Raw genomic sequence first — 21,037 nt, 5'->3', positions numbered from 1 at the left:
AACACTCTCCTCTCGCTACCCAACATGCATCGCTGCCTTTTCGTTAACTTTACGCGGACTTTTCTAAATGAATGCTCGCAGTGTTGATTTGCACATTACTTTGGTTAAAAAGCTTCACCTGTTGTGTAGTCCCCTTGTTTAGTGGTTTGAGAGGGTTTTAAGCATGATTTGGGAACACACCGTCAGTGAGGTCAGTAGCGCAGACCCTAAAGTCTTCAACTCCACAGAACGTGAAATCAGCTTTGCGCAGTGGCAGTATCGTAGCCTATGAGGTTTATCCGAGGCGCGATTATTGCTAGTTGAAAACTTTACCCAATACCCCGCCGTAACGACTTGCAATATAGTCGGTACTGGCAATTTTTGACAGTCTCTACGGGGACTGACGAGTCTGGTTAAAAATAGGTTTGTTAGAGTGTTTTTTGGTTGGCGTCATTAGGGATGTGGTACATGCAATGCAGTGTTTTATATACTTTCGGACTTAAAATAGAAGCGAGGTCTTTGAGTCTAATAAGCACGCAACCACAAGGGGGGGATCTGTTGTTGACCAGTTCATAGCTTGATCCTGTACAGCTAAAACTTAATGAAATAAGACTTTTATAATAGCATTGCTTTCTAAGACTCATATACATCGACTTCCAGTAATATCGAAGTGCATCACTAGGATTATATTGTTTTTAAACATGACCTCGCGTTTGTTATTACTGGTTCGTTTCTAGGTCAAATGCTACAAGATCAAAGCTGACTAGTAATGAAGTAAGGGTTAAGCAGCAAAATGTCACATTATGCTTTGTAACGAATTCTGTTAAGTGCCAAGCTGCTTAGCATTAGCACCAAACTTACTCATTCATCTTACTTTCTGTTTCTTCCCGCTCGGAGTCACGGTGGGACCGGAGCCTATCCAAAATTATTGCACGTATGGCAGGAGAACCCCCTTGACAGGGCACGAGTCACAGGGTTACTGGATCAGTCAACTGCTGGAATCATCGCAGATTTCCTAATGTTTTCTTTTTGACCCAATAATAAAATTCAGTTTCAGTTGGATCAGTTTGTTTGCTTTCATTTGTTCTTTTTTTCGATTTAAATTCTCTTTACGGTTTCCCTCTGAATATTAAACCATCCATCTTCTCTGCGTTTTTTGTAGTTTACTGCAAGACAACCCTTTGTTATTTTTGCTCAATAGCGTGCAGGCTGCTGCTCTCTGTCGCTTTCTGTCCCGGGGGTGCGCGACCGCCTCTGTGATGACGTCACAGAGAAACCCGTCTATACCCAGGGTCAAGTCAGGCAAATACAACAAATGAGTCACATAAACACCGAGGTTTATAAGAAGGACTAGGAAACCACGAATTATCTACAGTGGGGTGTCCACGTGTAGAACCCGCTAAGCCATTACAGCGACATTTGTTTTGATTGGATGTGGAAAGCTGTTAAACTCAGTGTTCACTATAGAAAGTACAGCGACAGCTCTTTTGATTATCGGAACAAGCTTCTGCGAAAACCTGTTACAGTCAGTGTTCACAATAGAAAGTATCCTAGCCTAAAACAGCGTATATAAAACTCCCGTGCTTAACCCTCAGAAAGTTTCACTGCATCACATTTCAAAAGGATAAAACATAAGCAAAAAGAAACCTATGAAGCGGATCTGGGATTTGGGATCAGATATTGTCACCCAAAATACACATAAATAGGACTTATAAAATCCTAATCCCAGATCCGTAACTGCTGTCAACACGACATCTCCTAATTTTCGGCACCTATATGAACTGGTAATGTCAATTAATGGAGCACAAAGACCACGCCTGTTAAGGTATTGATTTGTTATTTTTTTTAATCGCTGGTTAACATAGCACAGTGATATAGATAATACGTCTAATTAAATGAACTGTTTCATTATTTCATTTACTAAAACTATTTTACTTCCAAGCCCAGGTGAACTCTCCACACAACTTAGAATTGAATAGTAAATAACAATCACAGATATGAACTCACCGACAAATGCATATGGGTATATTTTTTACACAAAACCATATTCTGTGGTTGCTCCTGGGCAGTCAACCCTGTCTCGCCTGCAGCTGGTCCAAAACACAGTGGCTAGGTTGGTACCAGAAAAAAGGAAGCATTTTCCACTCCTTTTTAAATTAGAGGTCCTCTGTTTACCAGTTTTAGCTACCGGATACAGTTTAATGATTTAATCAGGGGTGGCATCATAAAGCAGCCTGGGATTTGGATACACCAAATTCAAAGCGGTCCCTGCAGAGACTTTCTGAACACTTCCCCTGCCTGACTTAGGAGAATCCCTTTTGTTAAAACAAATGCATAACACAAACATCATTAATCTTACATAAGCATCAATTTTCGTTGCATTTCTGAAATTCATGATTGCATATGAGGTGTTTTATGTTACTTGCCATTCATTTTTTTTTCTTGTAATGCAGCAATAAATATCTTGAACGAAATAATCCAAGCTGATCTTCTGGCTTGTTGTTCAGAGGATAGGAAAAGGGCTATTTTGTGGAACCTACTCAATGTTTCTATGCTAATTAACTGTCCAAACTCATACCTACCTCTACTTCTAATTTACCAACACTCTCCTCTCGCTACCCAACATGCATCGCTGCCTTTTCGTTAACTTTACGCGGACTTTTCTAAATGAATGCTCGCAGTGTTGATTTGCACATTACTTTGGTTAAAAAGCTTCACCTGTTGTGTAGTCCCCTTGTTTAGTGGTTTGAGAGGGTTTTAAGCATGATTTGGGAACACACCGTCAGTGAGGTCAGTAGCGCAGACCCTAAAGTCTTCAACTCCACGGAACGTGAAGTCAGCTTTGCGCAGTGGCAGTATCGTAGCCTATGAGGTTTATCCGAGGCGCGATTATTGCTAGTTGAAAACTTTACCCAATACCCCGCCGTAACGATTTGCAATATAGTCGGTACTGGCAATTTTTGACAGTCTCTACGGGGACTGACGAGTCTGGTTAAAAATAGGTTTGTTAGAGTGTTTTTTGGTTGGCGTCATTAGGGATGTGGTACATGCAATGCAGTGTTTTATATACTTTCGGACTTAAAATAGAAGCGAGGTCTTTGAGTCTAATAAGCACGCAACCACAAAGGAGGAATCTGTTGTTGATTAGTTCATAGCTTGATCCTGTACAGCTAAAACTTAATGAAATAAGACTTTTACAATAGCATTGCTTTCTAAGACTCATATACATCGACTTCCAGTAATATCGAAGTGCATCACTAGGATTATATTGTTTTTAAACATGACCTCGCGTTTGTTATTACTGGTTCGTTTCTAGGTCAAATGCTACAAGATCAAAGCTGACTAGTAATGAAGTAAGGGTTAAGCAGCAAAATGTCACATTATGCTTTGTAACGAATTCTGTTAAGTGCCAAGCTGCTTAGCATTAGCACCAAACTTACTCATTCATCTTACTTTCTGTTTCTTCCCGCTCGGAGTCACGGTGGGACCGGAGCCTATCCAAAATTATTGCACGTATGGCAGGAGAACCCCCTTGACAGGGCACGAGTCACAGGGTTACTGGATCAGTCAACTGCTGGAATCATCGCAGATTTCCTAATGTTTTCTTTTTGACCCAATAATAAAATTCAGTTTCAGTTGGATCAGTTTGTTTGCTTTCATTTGTTCTTTTTTTTTCGATTTAAATTCTCTTTACGGTTTCCCTCTGAATATTAAACCATCCATCTTCTCTGCGTTTTTTGTAGTTTACTGCAAGACAACCCTTTGTTATTTTTGCTCAATAGCGTGCAGGCTGATGCTCTCTGTCGCTTTCTGTCCCGGGGGTGCGCGACCGCCTCTGTGATGACGTCACAGAGAAACCCGTCTATACCCAGGGTCAAGTCAGGCAAATACAACAAATGAGTCACATAAACACCGAGGTTTATAAGAAGGACTAGGAAACCACGAATTATCTACAGTGGGGTGTCCACGTGTAGAACCCGCCAAGCCATTACAGCGACATTTGTTTTGATTGGATGTGGAAAGCTGTTAAACTCAGTGTTCACTATAGAAAGTACAGCGACAGCTCTTTTGATTATCGGAACAAGCTTCTGCGAAAACCTGTTATAGTCAGTGTTCACAATAAAAAGTATCCTAGCCTAAAACAGCGTATATAAAACTCCCGTGCTTAACCCTCAGAAAGTTTCACTGCATCACATTTCAAAAGGATAAAACATAAGCAAAAAGAAACCTATGAAGCGGATCTGGGATTTGGGATCAGATATTGTCACCCAAAATACACATAAATAGGACTTATAAAATCCTAATCCCAGATCCGTAACTGCTGTCAACACGACATCTCCTAATTTTCGGCACCTATATGAACTGGTAATGTCAATTAATGGAGCACAAAGACCACGCCTGTTAAGGTATTGATTTGTTATTTTTTTTCATCGCTGGTTAACATAGCACAGTGATATAGATAATACGTCTAATTAAATGAACTGTTTCATTATTTCATTTACTAAAACTATTTTACTTCCAAGCCCAGGTGAACTCTCCACACAACTTAGAATTGAATAGTAAATAACAATCACAGATATGAACTCACCGACAAATGCATATGGGTATATTTTTTACACAAAACCATATTCTGTGGTTGCTCCTGGGCAGTCAACCCTGTCTCGCCTGCAGCTGGTCCAAAACACAGTGGCTAGGTTGGTACCAGAAAAAAGGAAGCATTTTCCACTCCTTTTTAAATTAGAGGTCCTCTGTTTACCAGTTTTAGCTACCGGATACAGTTTAATGATTTAATCAGGGGTGGCATCATAAAGCAGCCTGGGATTTGGATACACCAAATTCAAAGCGGTCCCTGCAGAGACTTTCTGAACACTTCCCCTGCCTGACTTAGGAGAATCCCTTTTGTTAAAACAAATGCATAACACAAACATCATTAATCTTACATAAGCATCAATTTTCGTTGCATTTCTGAAATTCATGATTGCATATGAGGTGTTTTATGTTACTTGCCATTCATTTTTTTTTCTTGTAATGCAGCAATCAATATCTTGAACGAAATAATCCAAGCTGATCTTCTGGCTTGTTGTTCAGAGGATAGGAAAAGGGCTATTTTGTGGAACCTACTCAATGTTTCTATGCTAATTAACTGTCCAAACTCATACCTACCTCTACTTCTAATTTACCAACACTCTCCTCTCGCTACCCAACATGCATCGCTGCCTTTTCGTTAACTTTACGCGGACTTTTCTAAATGAATGCTCGCAGTGTTGATTTGCACATTACTTTGGTTAAAAAGCTTCACCTGTTGTGTAGTCCCCTTGTTTAGTGGTTTGAGAGGGTTTTAAGCATGATTTGGGAACACACCGTCAGTGAGGTCAGTAGCGCAGACCCTAAAGTCTTCAACTCCACGGAACGTGAAGTCAGCTTTGCGCAGTGGCAGTATCGTAGCCTATGAGGTTTATCCGAGGCGCGATTATTGCTAGTTGAAAACTTTACCCAATACCCCGCCGTAACGACTTGCAATATAGTCGGTACTGGCAATTTTTGACAGTCTCTACGGGGACTGACGAGTCTGGTTAAAAATAGGTTTGTTAGAGTGTTTTTTGGTTGGCGTCATTAGGGATGTGGTACATGCAATGCAGTGTTTTATATACTTTCGGACTTAAAATAGAAGCGAGGTCTTTGAGTCTAATAAGCACGCAACCACAAGGGGGGAATCTGTTGTTGACCAGTTCATAGCTTGATCCTGTACAGCTAAAACTTAATGAAATAAGACTTTTACAATAGCATTGCTTTCTAAGACTCATATACATCGACTTCCAGTAATATCGAAGTGCATCACTAGGATTATATTGTTTTTAAACATGACCTCGCGTTTGTTATTACTGGTTCGTTTCTAGGTCAAATGTACAAGATCAAAGCTGACTAGTAATGAAGTAAGGGTTAAGCAGCAAAATGTCACATTATGCTTTGTAACGAATTCTGTTAAGTGCCAAGCTGCTTAGCATTAGCACCAAACTTACTCATTCATCTTACTTTCTGTTTCTTCCCGCTCGGAGTCACGGTGGGACCGGAGCCTATCCAAAATTATTGCACGTATGGCAGGAGAACCCCCTTGACAGGGCACGAGTCACAGGGTTACTGGATCAGTCAACTGCTGGAATCATCGCAGATTTCCTAATGTTTTCTTTTTGACCCAATAATAAAATTCAGTTTCAGTTGGATCAGTTTGTTTGCTTTCATTTGTTCTTTTTTTTCGATTTAAATTCTCTTTACGGTTTCCCTCTGAATATTAAACCATCCATCTTCTCTGCGTTTTTTGTAGTTTACTGCAAGACAACCCTTTGTTATTTTTGCTCAATAGCGTGCAGGCTGCTGCTCTCTGTCGCTTTCTGTCCCGGGGGTGCGCGACCGCCTCTGTGATGACGTCACAGAGAAACCCGTCTATACCCAGGGTCAAGTCAGGCAAATACAACAAATGAGTCACATAAACACCGAGGTTTATAAGAAGGACTAGGAAACCACGAATTATCTACAGTGGGGTGTCCACGTGTAGAACCCGCTAAGCCATTACAGCGACATTTGTTTTGATTGGATGTGGAAAGCTGTTAAACTCAGTGTTCACTATAGAAAGTACAGCGACAGCTCTTTTGATTATCGGAACAAGCTTCTGCGAAAACCTGTTACAGTCAGTGTTCACAATAGAAAGTATCCTAGCCTAAAACAGCGTATATAAAACTCCCGTGCTTAACCCTCAGAAAGTTTCACTGCGTCACATTTCAAAAGGATAAAACATAAGCAAAAAGAAACCTATGAAGCGGATCTGGGATTTGGGATCAGATATTGTCACCCAAAATACACATAAATAGGACTTATAAAATCCTAATCCCAGATCCGTAACTGCTGTCAACACGACATCTCCTAATTTTCGGCACCTATATGAACTGGTAATGTCAATTAATGGAGCACAAAGACCACGCCTGTTAAGGTATTGATTTGTTATTTTTTTTCATCGCTGGTTAACATAGCACAGTGATATAGATAATACGTCTAATTAAATGAACTGTTTCATTATTTCATTTACTAAAACTATTTTACTTCCAAGCCCAGGTGAACTCTCCACACAACTTAGAATTGAATAGTAAATAACAATCACAGATATGAACTCACCGACAAATGCATATGGGTATATTTTTTACACAAAACCATATTCTGTGGTTGCTCCTGGGCAGTCAACCCTGTCTCGCCTGCAGCTGGTCCAAAACACAGTGGCTAGGTTGGTACCAGAAAAAAGGAAGCATTTTCCACTCCTTTTTAAATTAGAGGTCCTCTGTTTACCAGTTTTAGCTACCGGATACAGTTTAATGATTTAATCAGGGGTGGCATCATAAAGCAGCCTGGGATTTGGATACACCAAATTCAAAGCGGTCCCTGCAGAGACTTTCTGAACACTTCCCCTGCCTGACTTAGGAGAATCCCTTTTGTTAAAACAAATGCATAACACAAACATCATTAATCTTACATAAGCATCAATTTTCGTTGCATTTCTGAAATTCATGATTGCATATGAGGTGTTTTATGTTACTTGCCATTCATTTTTTTTTCTTGTAATGCAGCAATAAATATCTTGAACGAAATAATCCAAGCTGATCTTCTGGCTTGTTGTTCAGAGGATAGGAAAAGTGCTATTTTGTTTAACCTACTCAATGTTTCTATGCTAATTAACTGTCCAAACTCATACCTACCTCTACTTCTAATTTACCAACACTCTCCTCTCGCTACCCAACATGCATCGCTGCCTTTTCGTTAACTTTACGCGGACTTTTCTAAATGAATGCTCGCAGTGTTGATTTGCACATTACTTTGGTTAAAAAGCTTCACCTGTTGTGTAGTCCCCTTGTTTAGTGGTTTGAGAGGGTTTTAAGCATGATTTGGGAACACACCGTCAGTGAGGTCAGTAGCGCAGACCCTAAAGTCTTCAACTCCACGGAACGTGAAGTCAGCTTTGCGCAGTGGCAGTATCGTAGCCTATGAGGTTTATCCGAGGCGCGATTATTGCTAGTTGAAAACTTTACCCAATACCCCGCCGTAACGACTTGCAATATAGTCGGTACTGGCAATTTTTGACAGTCTCTACGGGGACTGACGAGTCTGGTTAAAAATAGGTTTGTTAGAGTGTTTTTTGGTTGGCGTCATTAGGGATGTGGTACATGCAATGCAGTGTTTTATATACTTTCGGACTTAAAATAGAAGCGAGGTCTTTGAGTCTAATAAGCACGCAACCACAAAGGAGGAATCTGTTGTTGATTAGTTCATAGCTTGATCCTGTACAGCTAAAACTTAATGAAATAAGACTTTTACAATAGCATTGCTTTCTAAGACTCATATACATCGACTTCCAGTAATATCGAAGTGCATCACTAGGATTATATTGTTTTTAAACATGACCTCGCGTTTGTTATTACTGGTTCGTTTCTAGGTCAAATGCTACAAGATCAAAGCTGACTAGTAATGAAGTAAGGGTTAAGCAGCAAAATGTCACATTATGCTTTGTAACGAATTCTGTTAAGTGCCAAGCTGCTTAGCATTAGCACCAAACTTACTCATTCATCTTACTTTCTGTTTCTTCCCGCTCGGAGTCACGGTGGGACCGGAGCCTATCCAAAATTATTGCACGTATGGCAGGAGAACCCCCTTGACAGGGCACGAGTCACAGGGTTACTGGATCAGTCAACTGCTGGAATCATCGCAGATTTCCTAATGTTTTCTTTTTGACCCAATAATAAAATTCAGTTTCAGTTGGATCAGTTTGTTTGCTTTCATTTGTTCTTTTTTTTTCGATATAAATTCTCTTTACGGTTTCCCTCTGAATATTAAACCATCCATCTTCTCTGCGTTTTTTGTAGTTTACTGCAAGACAACCCTTTGTTATTTTTGCTCAATAGCGTGCAGGCTGCTGCTCTCTGTCGCTTTCTGTCCCGGGGGTGCGCGACCGCCTCTGTGATGACGTCACAGAGAAACCCGTCTATACCCAGGGTCAAGTCAGGCAAATACAACAAATGAGTCACATAAACACCGAGGTTTATAAGAAGGACTAGGAAACCACGAATTATCTACAGTGGGGTGTCCACGTGTAGAACCCGCCAAGCCATTACAGCGACATTTGTTTTGATTGGATGTGGAAAGCTGTTAAACTCAGTGTTCACTATAGAAAGTACAGCGACAGCTCTTTTGATTATCGGAACAAGCTTCTGCGAAAACCTGTTACAGTCAGTGTTCACAATAAAAAGTATCCTAGCCTAAAACAGCGTATATAAAACTCCCGTGCTTAACCCTCAGAAAGTTTCACTGCGTCACATTTCAAAAGGATAAAACATAAGCAAAAAGAAACCTATGAAGCGGATCTGGGATTTGGGATCAGATATTGTCACCCAAAATACACATAAATAGGACTTATAAAATCCTAATCCCAGATCCGTAACTGCTGTCAACACGACATCTCCTAATTTTCGGCACCTATATGAACTGGTAATGTCAATTAATGGAGCACAAAGACCACGCCTGTTAAGGTATTGATTTGTTATTTTTTTTAATCGCTGGTTAACGTAGCACAGTGATATAGATAATACGTCTAATTAAATGAACTGTTTCATTATTTCATTTACTAAAACTATTTTACTTCCAAGCCCAGGTGAACTCTCCACACAACTTAGAATTGAATAGTAAATAACAATCACAGATATGAACTCACCGACAAATGCATATGGGTATATTTTTTACACAAAACCATATTCTGTGGTTGCTCCTGGGCAGTCAACCCTGTCTCGCCTGCAGCTGGTCCAAAACACAGTGGCTAGGTTGGTACCAGAAAAAAGGAAGCATTTTCCACTCCTTTTTAAATTAGAGGTCCTCTGTTTACCAGTTTTAGCTACCGGATACAGTTTAATGATTTAATCAGGGGTGGCATCATAAAGCAGCCTGGGATTTGGATACACCAAATTCAAAGCGGTCCCTGCAGAGACTTTCTGAACACTTCCCCTGCCTGACTTAGGAGAATCCCTTTTGTTAAAACAAATGCATAACACAAACATCATTAATCTTACATAAGCATCAATTTTCGTTGCATTTCTGAAATTCATGATTGCATATGAGGTGTTTTATGTTACTTGCCATTCATTTTTTTTCTTGCAATGCAGCAATAAATATCTTGAACGAAATAATCCAAGCTGATCTTCTGGCTTGTTGTTCAGAGGATAGGAAAAGGGCTATTTTGTGGAACCTACTCAATGTTTCTATGCTAATTAACTGTCCAAACTCATACCTACCTCTACTTCTAATTTACCAACACTCTCCTCTCGCTACCCAACATGCATCGCTGCCTTTTCGTTAACTTTACGCGGACTTTTCTAAATGAATGCTCGCAGTGTTGATTTGCACATTACTTTGGTTAAAAAGCTTCACCTGTTGTGTAGTCCCCTTGTTTAGTGGTTTGAGAGGGTTTTAAGCATGATTTGGGAACACACCGTCAGTGAGGTCAGTAGCGCAGACCCTAAAGTCTTCAACTCCACGGAACGTGAAGTCAGCTTTGCGCAGTGGCAGTATCGTAGCCTATGAGGTTTATCCGAGGCGCGATTATTGCTAGTTGAAAACTTTACCCAATACCCCGCCGTAACGACTTGCAATATAGTCGGTACTGGCAATTTTTGACAGTCTCTACGGGGACTGACGAGTCTGGTTAAAAATAGGTTTGTTAGAGTGTTTTTTGGTTGGCGTCATTAGGGATGTGGTACATGCAATGCAGTGTTTTATATACTTTCGGACTTAAAATAGAAGCGAGGTCTTTGAGTCTAATAAGCACGCAACCACAAGGGGGGAATCTGTTGTTGATTAGTTCATAGCTTGATCCTGTACAGCTAAAACTTAATGAAATAAGACTTTTACAATAGCATTGCTTTCTAAGACTCATATACATCGACTTCCAGTAATATCGAAGTGCATCACTAGGATTATATTGTTTTTAAACATGACCTCGCGTTTGTTATTACTGGTTCGTTTCTAGGTCAAATGCTACAAGATCAAAGCTGACTAGTAATGAAGTAAGGGTTAAGCAGCAAAATGTCACATTATGCTTTGTAACGAATTCTGTTAAGTGCCAAGCTGCTTAGCATTAGCACCAAACTTACTCATTCATCTTACTTTCTGTTTCTTCCCGCTCGGAGTCACGGTGGGACCGGAGCCTATCCAAAATTATTGCACGTATGGCAGGAGAACCCCCTTGACAGGGCACGAGTCACAGGGTTACTGGATCAGTCAACTGCTGGAATCATCGCAGATTTCCTAATGTTTTCTTTTTGACCCAATAATAAAATTCAGTTTCAGTTGGATCAGTTTGTTTGCTTTCATTTGTTCTTTTTTTTCGATTTAAATTCTCTTTACGGTTTCCCTCTGAATATTAAACCATCCATCTTCTCTGCGTTTTTTGTAGTTTACTGCAAGACAACCCTTTGTTATTTTTGCTCAATAGCGTGCAGGCTGCTGCTCTCTGTCGCTTTCTGTCCCGGGGGTGCGCGACCGCCTCTGTGATGACGTCACAGAGAAACCCGTCTATACCCAGGGTCAAGTCAGGCAAATACAACAAATGAGTCACATAAACACCGAGGTTTATAAGAAGGACTAGGAAACCACGAATTATCTACAGTGGGGTGTCCACGTGTAGAACCCGCTAAGCCATTACAGCGACATTTGTTTTGATTGGATGTGGAAAGCTGTTAAACTCAGTGTTCACTATAGAAAGTACAGCGACAGCTCTTTTGATTATCGGAACAAGCTTCTGCGAAAACCTGTTACAGTCAGTGTTCACAATAGAAAGTATCCTAGCCTAAAACAGCGTATATAAAACTCCCGTGCTTAACCCTCAGAAAGTTTCACTGCGTCACATTTCAAAAGGATAAAACATAAGCAAAAAGAAACCTATGAAGCGGATCTGGGATTTGGGATCAGATATTGTCACCCAAAATACACATAAATAGGACTTATAAAATCCTAATCCCAGATCCGTAACTGCTGTCAACACGACATCTCCTAATTTTCGGCACCTATATGAACTGGTAATGTCAATTAATGGAGCACAAAGACCACGCCTGTTAAGGTATTGATTTGTTATTTTTTTTCATCGCTGGTTAACATAGCACAGTGATATAGATAATACGTCTAATTAAATGAACTGTTTCATTATTTCATTTACTAAAACTATTTTACTTCCAAGCCCAGGTGAACTCTCCACACAACTTAGAATTGAATAGTAAATAACAATCACAGATATGAACTCACCGACAAATGCATATGGGTATATTTTTTACACAAAACCATATTCTGTGGTTGCTCCTGGGCAGTCAACCCTGTCTCGCCTGCAGCTGGTCCAAAACACAGTGGCTAGGTTGGTACCAGAAAAAAGGAAGCATTTTCCACTCCTTTTTAAATTAGAGGTCCTCTGTTTACCAGTTTTAGCTACCGGATACAGTTTAATGATTTAATCAGGGGTGGCATCATAAAGCAGCCTGGGATTTGGATACACCAAATTCAAAGCGGTCCCTGCAGAGACTTTCTGAACACTTCCCCTGCCTGACTTAGGAGAATCCCTTTTGTTAAAACAAATGCATAACACAAACATCATTAATCTTACATAAGCATCAATTTTCGTTGCATTTCTGAAATTCATGATTGCATATGAGGTGTTTTATGTTACTTGCCATTCATTTTTTTTTCTTGTAATGCAGCAATAAATATCTTGAACGAAATAATCCAAGCTGATCTTCTGGCTTGTTGTTCAGAGGATAGGAAAAGTGCTATTTTGTTTAACCTACTCAATGTTTCTATGCTAATTAACTGTCCAAACTCATACCTACCTCTACTTCTAATTTACCAACACTCTCCTCTCGCTACCCAACATGCATCGCTGCCTTTTCGTTAACTTTACGCGGACTTTTCTAAATGAATGCTCGCAGTGTTGATTTGCACATTACTTTGGTTAAAAAGCTTCACCTGTTGTGTAGTCCCCTTGTTTAGTGGTTTGAGAGGGTTTTAAGCATGATTTGGGAACACACCGTCAGTGAGGTCAGTAGCGCAGACCCTAAAGTCTTCAACTCCACGGAACGTGAAGTCAGCTTTGCGCAGTGGCAGTATCGTAGCCTATGAGGTTTATCCGAGGCGCGATTATTGCTAGTTGAAAACTTTACCCAATACCCCGCCGTAACGACTTGCAATATAGTCGGTACTGGCAATTTTTGACAGTCTCTACGGGGACTGACGAGTCTGGTTAAAAATAGGTTTGTTAGAGTGTTTTTTGGTTGGCGTCATTAGGGATGTGGTACATGCAATGCAGTGTTTTATATACTTTCGGACTTAAAATAGAAGCGAGGTCTTTGAGTCTAATAAGCACGCAACCACAAAGGAGGAATCTGTTGTTGATTAGTTCATAGCTTGATCCTGTACAGCTAAAACTTAATGAAATAAGACTTTTACAATAGCATTGCTTTCTAAGACTCATATACATCGACTTCCAGTAATATCGAAGTGCATCGCTAGGATTATATTGTTTTTAAACATGACCTCGCGTTTGTTATTACTGGTTCGTTTCTAGGTCAAATGCTACAAGATCAAAGCTGACTAGTAATGAAGTAAGGGTTAAGCAGCAAAATGTCACATTATGCTTTGTAACGAATTCTGTTAAGTGCCAAGCTGCTTAGCATTAGCACCAAACTTACTCATTCATCTTACTTTCTGTTTCTTCCCGCTCGGAGTCACGGTGGGACCGGAGCCTATCCAAAATTATTGCACGTATGGCAGGAGAACCCCCTTGACAGGGCACGAGTCACAGGGTTACTGGATCAGTCAACTGCTGGAATCATCGCAGATTTCCTAATGTTTTCTTTTTGACCCAATAATAAAATTCAGTTTCAGTTGGATCAGTTTGTTTGCTTTCATTTGTTCTTTTTTTTTCGATTTAAATTCTCTTTACGGTTTCCCTCTGAATATTAAACCATCCATCTTCTCTGCGTTTTTTGTAGTTTACTGCAAGACAACCCTTTGTTATTTTTGCTCAATAGCGTGCAGGCTGCTGCTCTCTGTCGCTTTCTGTCCCGGGGGTGCGCGACCGCCTCTGTGATGACGTCACAGAGAAACCCGTCTATACCCAGGGTCAAGTCAGGCAAATACAACAAATGAGTCACATAAACACCGAGGTTTATAAGAAGGACTAGGAAACCACGAATTATCTACAGTGGGGTGTCCACGTGTAGAACCCGCCAAGCCATTACAGCGACATTTGTTTTGATTGGATGTGGAAAGCTGTTAAACTCAGTGTTCACTATAGAAAGTACAGCGACAGCTCTTTTGATTATCGGAACAAGCTTCTGCGAAAACCTGTTATAGTCAGTGTTCACAATAAAAAGTATCCTAGCCTAAAACAGCGTATATAAAACTCCCGTGCTTAACCCTCAGAAAGTTTCACTGCATCACATTTCAAAAGGATAAAACATAAGCAAAAAGAAACCTATGAAGCGGATCTGGGATTTGGGATCAGATATTGTCACCCAAAATACACATAAATAGGACTTATAAAATCCTAATCCCAGATCCGTAACTGCTGTCAACACGACATCTCCTAATTTTCGGCACCTATATGAACTGGTAATGTCAATTAATGGAGCACAAAGACCACGCCTGTTAAGGTATTGATTTGTTATTTTTTTTCATCGCTGGTTAACATAGCACAGTGATATAGATAATACGTCTAATTAAATGAACTGTTTCATTATTTCATTTACTAAAACTATTTTACTTCCAAGCCCAGGTGAACTCTCCACACAACTTAGAATTGAATAGTAAATAACAATCACAGATATGAACTCACCGACAAATGCATATGGGTATATTTTTTACACAAAACCATATTCTGTGGTTGCTCCTGGGCAGTCAACCCTGTCTCGCCTGCAGCTGGTCCAAAACACAGTGGCTAGGTTGGTACCAGAAAAAAGGAAGCATTTTCCACTCCTTTTTAAATTAGAGGTCCTCTGTTTACCAGTTTTAGCTACCGGATACAGTTTAATGATTTAATCAGGGGTGGCATCATAAAGCAGCCTGGGATTTGGATACACCAAATTCAAAGCGGTCCCTGCAGAGACTTTCTGAACACTTCCCCTGCCTGACTTAGGAGAATCCCTTTTGTTAAAACAAATGCATAACACAAACATCATTAATCTTACATAAGCATCAATTTTCGTTGCATTTCTGAAATTCATGATTGCATATGAGGTGTTTTATGTTACTTGCCATTCATTTTTTTTTCTTGTAATGCAGCAATCAATATCTTGAACGAAATAATCCAAGCTGATCTTCTGGCTTGTTGTTCAGAGGATAGGAAAAGGGCTATTTTGTGGAACCTACTCAATGTTTCTATGCTAATTAACTGTCCAAACTCATACCTACCTCTACTTCTAATTTACCAACACTCTCCTCTCGCTACCCAACATGCATCGCTGCCTTTTCGTTAACTTTACGCGGACTTTTCTAAATGAATGCTCGCAGTGTTGATTTGCACATTACTTTGGTTAAAAAGCTTCACCTGTTGTGTAGTCCCCTTGTTTAGTGGTTTGAGAGGGTTTTAAGCATGATTTGGGAACACACCGTCAGTGAGGTCAGTAGCGCAGACCCTAAAGTCTTCAACTCCACGGAACGTGAAGTCAGCTTTGCGCAGTGGCAGTATCGTGGCCTATGAGGTTTATCCGAGGCGCGATTATTGCTAGTTGAAAACTTTACCCAATACCCCGCCGTAACGACTTGCAATATAGTCGGTACTGGCAATTTTTGACAGTCTCTACGGGGACTGACGAGTCTGGTTAAAAATAGGTTTGTTAGAGTGTTTTTTGGTTGGCGTCATTAGGGATGTGGTACATGCAATGCAGTGTTTTATATACTTTCGGACTTAAAATAGAAGCGAGGTCTTTGAGTCTAATAAGCACGCAACCACAAGGGGGGAATCTGTTGTTGACCAGTTCATAGCTTGATCCTGTACAGCTAAAACTTAATGAAATAAGACTTTTACAATAGCATTGCTTTCTAAGACTCATATACATCGACTTCCAGTAATATCGAAGTGCATCACTAGGATTATATTGTTTTTAAACATGACCTCGCGTTTGTTATTACTGGTTCGTTTCTAGGTCAAATGTACAAGATCAAAGCTGACTAGTAATGAAGTAAGGGTTAAGCAGCAAAATGTCACATTATGCTTTGTAACGAATTCTGTTAAGTGCCAAGCTGCTTAGCATTAGCACCAAACTTACTCATTCATCTTACTTTCTGTTTCTTCCCGCTCGGAGTCACGGTGGGACCGGAGCCTATCCAAAATTATTGCACGTATGGCAGGAGAACCCCCTTGACAGGGCACGAGTCACAGGGTTACTGGATCAGTCAACTGCTGGAATCATCGCAGATTTCCTAATGTTTTCTTTTTGACCCAATAATAAAATTCAGTTTCAGTTGGATCAGTTTGTTTGCTTTCATTTGTTCTTTTTTTTCGATTTAAATTCTCTTTACGGTTTCCCTCTGAATATTAAACCATCCATCTTCTCTGCGTTTTTTGTAGTTTACTGCAAGACAACCCTTTGTTATTTTTGCTCAATAGCGTGCAGGCTGCTGCTCTCTGTCGCTTTCTGTCCCGGGGGTGCGCGACCGCCTCTGTGATGACGTCACAGAGAAACCCGTCTATACCCAGGGTCAAGTCAGGCAAATACAACAAATGAGTCACATAAACACCGAGGTTTATAAGAAGGACTAGGAAACCACGAATTATCTACAGTGGGGTGTCCACGTGTAGAACCCGCTAAGCCATTACAGCGACATTTGTTTTGATTGGATGTGGAAAGCTGTTAAACTCAGTGTTCACTATAGAAAGTACAGCGACAGCTCTTTTGATTATCGGAACAAGCTTCTGCGAAAACCTGTTACAGTCAGTGTTCACAATAGAAAGTATCCTAGCCTAAAACAGCGTATATAAAACTCCCGTGCTTAACCCTCAGAAAGTTTCACTGCGTCACATTTCAAAAGGATAAAACATAAGCAAAAAGAAACCTATGAAGCGGATCTGGGATTTGGGATCAGATATTGTCACCCAAAATACACATAAATAGGACTTATAAAATCCTAATCCCAGATCCGTAACTGCTGTCAACACGACATCTCCTAATTTTCGGCACCTATATGAACTGGTAATGTCAATTAATGGAGCACAAAGACCACGCCTGTTAAGGTATTGATTTGTTATTTTTTTTCATCGCTGGTTAACATAGCACAGTGATATAGATAATACGTCTAATTAAATGAACTGTTTCATTATTTCATTTACTAAAACTATTTTACTTCCAAGCCCAGGTGAACTCTCCACACAACTTAGAATTGAATAGTAAATAACGATCACAGATATGAACTCACCGACAAATGCATATGGGTATATTTTTTACACAAAACCATATTCTGTGGTTGCTCCTGGGCAGTCAACCCTGTCTCGCCTGCAGCTGGTCCAAAACACAGTGGCTAGGTTGGTACCAGAAAAAAGGAAGCATTTTCCACTCCTTTTTAAATTAGAGGTCCTCTGTTTACCAGTTTTAGCTACCGGATACAGTTTAATGATTTAATCAGGGGTGGCATCATAAAGCAGCCTGGGATTTGGATACACCAAATTCAAAGCGGTCCCTGCAGAGACTTTCTGAACACTTCCCCTGCCTGACTTAGGAGAATCCCTTTTGTTAAAACAAATGCATAACACAAACATCATTAATCTTACATAAGCATCAATTTTCGTTGCATTTCTGAAATTCATGATTGCATATGAGGTGTTTTATGTTACTTGCCATTCATTTTTTTTTCTTGTAATGCAGCAATAAATATCTTGAACGAAATAATCCAAGCTGATCTTCTGGCTTGTTGTTCAGAGGATAGGAAAAGTGCTATTTTGTTTAACCTACTCAATGTTTCTATGCTAATTAACTGTCCAAACTCATACCTACCTCTACTTCTAATTTACCAACACTCTCCTCTCGCTACCCAACATGCATCGCTGCCTTTTCGTTAACTTTACGCGGACTTTTCTAAATGAATGCTCGCAGTGTTGATTTGCACATTACTTTGGTTAAAAAGCTTCACCTGTTGTGTAGTCCCCTTGTTTAGTGGTTTGAGAGGGTTTTAAGCATGATTTGGGAACACACCGTCAGTGAGGTCAGTAGCGCAGACCCTAAAGTCTTCAACTCCACGGAACGTGAAGTCAGCTTTGCGCAGTGGCAGTATCGTAGCCTATGAGGTTTATCCGAGGCGCGATTATTGCTAGTTGAAAACTTTACCCAATACCCCGCCGTAACGACTTGCAATATAGTCGGTACTGGCAATTTTTGACAGTCTCTACGGGGACTGACGAGTCTGGTTAAAAATAGGTTTGTTAGAGTGTTTTTTGGTTGGCGTCATTAGGGATGTGGTACATGCAATGCAGTGTTTTATATACTTTCGGACTTAAAATAGAAGCGAGGTCTTTGAGTCTAATAAGCACGCAACCACAAAGGAGGAATCTGTTGTTGATTAGTTCATAGCTTGATCCTGTACAGCTAAAACTTAATGAAATAAGACTTTTACAATAGCATTGCTTTCTAAGACTCATATACATCGACTTCCAGTAATATCGAAGTGCATCGCTAGGATTATATTGTTTTTAAACATGACCTCGCGTTTGTTATTACTGGTTCGTTTCTAGGTCAAATGCTACAAGATCAAAGCTGACTAGTAATGAAGTAAGGGTTAAGCAGCAAAATGTCACATTATGCTTTGTAACGAATTCTGTTAAGTGCCAAGCTGCTTAGCATTAGCACCAAACTTACTCATTCATCTTACTTTCTGTTTCTTCCCGCTCGGAGTCACGGTGGGACCGGAGCCTATCCAAAATTATTGCACGTATGGCAGGAGAACCCCCTTGACAGGGCACGAGTCACAGGGTTACTGGATCAGTCAACTGCTGGAATCATCGCAGATTTCCTAATGTTTTCTTTTTGACCCAATAATAAAATTCAGTTTCAGTTGGATCAGTTTGTTTGCTTTCATTTGTTCTTTTTTTTTCGATTTAAATTCTCTTTACGGTTTCCCTCTGAATATTAAACCATCCATCTTCTCTGCGTTTTTTGTAGTTTACTGCAAGACAACCCTTTGTTATTTTTGCTCAATAGCGTGCAGGCTGCTGCTCTCTGTCGCTTTCTGTCCCGGGGGTGCGCGACCGCCTCTGTGATGACGTCACAGAGAAACCCGTCTATACCCAGGGTCAAGTCAGGCAAATACAACAAATGAGTCACATAAACACCGAGGTTTATAAGAAGGACTAGGAAACCACGAATTATCTACAGTGGGGTGTCCACGTGTAGAACCCGCCAAGCCATTACAGCGACATTTGTTTTGATTGGATGTGGAAAGCTGTTAAACTCAGTGTTCACTATAGAAAGTACAGCGACAGCTCTTTTGATTATCGGAACAAGCTTCTGCGAAAACCTGTTACAGTCAGTGTTCACAATAAAAAGTATCCTAGCCTAAAACAGCGTATATAAAACTCCCGTGCTTAACCCTCAGAAAGTTTCACTGCGTCACATTTCAAAAGGATAAAACATAAGCAAAAAGAAACCTATGAAGCGGATCTGGGATTTGGGATCAGATATTGTCACCCAAAATACACATAAATAGGACTTATAAAATCCTAATCCCAGATCCGTAACTGCTGTCAACACGACATCTCCTAATTTTCGGCACCTATATGAACTGGTAATGTCAATTAATGGAGCACAAAGACCACGCCTGTTAAGGTATTGATTTGTTATTTTTTTTAATCGCTGGTTAACGTAGCACAGTGATATAGATAATACGTCTAATTAAATGAACTGTTTCATTATTTCATTTACTAAAACTATTTTACTTCCAAGCCCAGGTGAACTCTCCACACAACTTAGAATTGAATAGTAAATAACAATCACAGATATGAACTCACCGACAAATGCATATGGGTATATTTTTTACACAAAACCATATTCTGTGGTTGCTCCTGGGCAGTCAACCCTGTCTCGCCTGCAGCTGGTCCAAAACACAGTGGCTAGGTTGGTACCAGAAAAAAGGAAGCATTTTCCACTCCTTTTTAAATTAGAGGTCCTCTGTTTACCAGTTTTAGCTACCGGATACAGTTTAATGATTTAATCAGGGGTGGCATCATAAAGCAGCCTGGGATTTGGATACACCAAATTCAAAGCGGTCCCTGCAGAGACTTTCTGAACACTTCCCCTGCCTGACTTAGGAGAATCCCTTTTGTTAAAACAAATGCATAACACAAACATCATTAATCTTACATAAGCATCAATTTTCGTTGCATTTCTGAAATTCATGATTGCATATGAGGTGTTTTATGTTACTTGCCATTCATTTTTTTTCTTGCAATGCAGCAATAAATATCTTGAACGAAATAATCCAAGCTGATCTTCTGGCTTGTTGTTCAGAGGATAGGAAAAGGGCTATTTTGTGGAACCTACTCAATGTTTCTATGCTAATTAACTGTCCAAACTCATACCTACCTCTACTTCTAATTTACCAACACTCTCCTCTCGCTACCCAACATGCATCGCTGCCTTTTCGTTAACTTTACGCGGACTTTTCTAAATGAATGCTCGCAGTGTTGATTTGCACATTACTTTGGTTAAAAAGCTTCACCTGTTGTGTAGTCCCCTTGTTTAGTGGTTTGAGAGGGTTTTAAGCATGATTTGGGAACACACCGTCAGTGAGGTCAGTAGCGCAGACCCTAAAGTCTTCAACTCCACGGAACGTGAAGTCAGCTTTGCGCAGTGGCAGTATCGTAGCCTATGAGGTTTATCCGAGGCGCGATTATTGCTAGTTGAAAACTTTACCCAATACCCCGCCGTAACGACTTGCAATATAGTCGGTACTGGCAATTTTTGACAGTCTCTACGGGGACTGACGAGTCTGGTTAAAA

The 21,037-nt window shown here is 40.2% G+C and overlaps 9 non-coding genes across 9 annotated transcripts; all 9 read left to right on the top strand.

The window, feature by feature from the left end:
- Positions 1 to 238: 238 nt before the first annotated feature.
- LOC140550388 (U4 spliceosomal RNA) lies at positions 239 to 379 on the top strand. Its single transcript, XR_011979092.1, has one exon. It is a non-coding gene; the product is annotated as a U4 spliceosomal RNA (small nuclear RNA).
- Positions 380 to 2,817: 2,438 nt separating this feature from the next.
- On the top strand, positions 2,818 to 2,958 carry LOC140550413 (U4 spliceosomal RNA). Its single transcript, XR_011979116.1, has one exon. It is a non-coding gene; the product is annotated as a U4 spliceosomal RNA (small nuclear RNA).
- A 2,440-nt stretch (positions 2,959 to 5,398) lies between these two features.
- LOC140550387 (U4 spliceosomal RNA) lies at positions 5,399 to 5,539 on the top strand. The gene has a single exon (XR_011979091.1). It is a non-coding gene; the product is annotated as a U4 spliceosomal RNA (small nuclear RNA).
- Positions 5,540 to 7,977: 2,438 nt separating this feature from the next.
- On the top strand, positions 7,978 to 8,118 carry LOC140550386 (U4 spliceosomal RNA). Its single transcript, XR_011979090.1, has one exon. It is a non-coding gene; the product is annotated as a U4 spliceosomal RNA (small nuclear RNA).
- A 2,439-nt stretch (positions 8,119 to 10,557) lies between these two features.
- On the top strand, positions 10,558 to 10,698 carry LOC140550385 (U4 spliceosomal RNA). The gene has a single exon (XR_011979089.1). It is a non-coding gene; the product is annotated as a U4 spliceosomal RNA (small nuclear RNA).
- Positions 10,699 to 13,137: 2,439 nt separating this feature from the next.
- On the top strand, positions 13,138 to 13,278 carry LOC140550384 (U4 spliceosomal RNA). The gene has a single exon (XR_011979088.1). It is a non-coding gene; the product is annotated as a U4 spliceosomal RNA (small nuclear RNA).
- Positions 13,279 to 15,718: 2,440 nt separating this feature from the next.
- On the top strand, positions 15,719 to 15,859 carry LOC140550407 (U4 spliceosomal RNA). The gene has a single exon (XR_011979110.1). It is a non-coding gene; the product is annotated as a U4 spliceosomal RNA (small nuclear RNA).
- Positions 15,860 to 18,297: 2,438 nt separating this feature from the next.
- LOC140550382 (U4 spliceosomal RNA) lies at positions 18,298 to 18,438 on the top strand. The gene has a single exon (XR_011979086.1). It is a non-coding gene; the product is annotated as a U4 spliceosomal RNA (small nuclear RNA).
- A 2,439-nt stretch (positions 18,439 to 20,877) lies between these two features.
- LOC140550381 (U4 spliceosomal RNA) lies at positions 20,878 to 21,018 on the top strand. Its single transcript, XR_011979085.1, has one exon. It is a non-coding gene; the product is annotated as a U4 spliceosomal RNA (small nuclear RNA).
- The last annotated feature ends 19 nt before the right edge of the window (positions 21,019 to 21,037 follow it).

Source organism: Salminus brasiliensis, chromosome 2 (genome assembly GCF_030463535.1).
Source record: "Salminus brasiliensis chromosome 2, fSalBra1.hap2, whole genome shotgun sequence".
Lineage (NCBI taxonomy): Eukaryota > Metazoa > Chordata > Actinopteri > Characiformes > Bryconidae > Salminus > Salminus brasiliensis.
This window is presented reverse-complemented; position numbering and strand designations above follow the sequence as displayed.